We start from the raw sequence: 1,245 nt of genomic DNA, 5'->3' as shown, positions 1-1,245 counted from the left end.
TGTCCTGTCATTATAAAACTCTCCTTTCACTCGGCAACTGTGAAGTGGAGCAGGACAACCTCCCACCAGTCCTTGTTTTGGATTCTCATCCACAGGCAACCTGTTTTGGGCATGGAGAGGGGCATTTTTACTGCGTAATAAATATGAGCAGCACGGCACAGCGGTTATTATGTGCAAACAGTGAGAAACTCTATATTTGTGCAGTGTGCGCATGTAAAAAAAAAAAATCTATTCCGATTTGAAGCTTGTGACATATAAACGCGCACATCAACTCAATCACTTTATTTAGCGTTCAGGTAAACGCTATATTCAGATTCATCAATCGGAATGAATTCAGTCTGATTGAACCAAATACTGTGCATGTAAACGTAGCCAATGCATCACAGTTTGTTGTGTATGGGGCTGCATAGCCGCAGACCAGTCAGGGTGCCCATGCTGACCCCTGTCCATCACCGAAAGCGCCAACAGTTGGCACGTGAGCATCAGAACTGGACCTCGGAGCAATGGAACGCACGGGATTGCGGGATATCAAAGGCAGCGAAGGATACATCTATGCTGCCTTCAAAATTCGATCAGAAGAAGGTACCTCCGGAGACAGGAAGTAAAGCAGAATTTGGATTCGGACGTGCCTTGATGCCTTCCTGCCTTGGAATGCTGCATAGGACTGCTTTCACCGATGTGGTTTGTGATTAAGTCTTCCTACACTGAGATACTACTAACCTTTGTTGTCCACTACCATGCGTCAACTTATCTGACTACCTACCCATGCTATTTACCTGCTACAAATCTCTCAGTTATTATCTGTTTCCATTTTCTGTGATTTGGCGCTGATTCCATTTAGATTACGTTTAATCATTTAGCAGGCGCTTTTATCTAAAGCGACTTACAAATAAAGAGAACAATAGAAGCAATCAGACCAACAAGAAAGCAACAGTATACAAGTGCTTTGACAAGTCTAGCACAGTACACATAACAAGGTGTTTTTTTTGTTGTTTTTAAAAAAAATTAAATTAGAGTGAATAGAATAGGTAAGTGCTAGTATTAAAGAAGGTGGCCTGGTCTGATGAATCATGTTTTCTTTTACATCACGTGGATGGCCAGGTGCGTGTTTCGCTTACCTGAACACATGGCACAAGGATGCACTATGGGAAGAAGGCAAGCCGGCGGAGGCAGTGTGAAGCTTTGGGAAATGTTCTGCTGGGAAACCTTGGGTCCTGCCATCCATGTGGATGTTACTTTGACACG

The sequence above is a fragment of the Sinocyclocheilus rhinocerous genome, unplaced genomic scaffold, assembly GCF_001515625.1.
Source record: "Sinocyclocheilus rhinocerous isolate Xijiao unplaced genomic scaffold, SAMN03320098_v1.1 scaffold314, whole genome shotgun sequence".
NCBI lineage: Eukaryota > Metazoa > Chordata > Actinopteri > Cypriniformes > Cyprinidae > Sinocyclocheilus > Sinocyclocheilus rhinocerous.
This window is presented reverse-complemented; position numbering follows the sequence as displayed.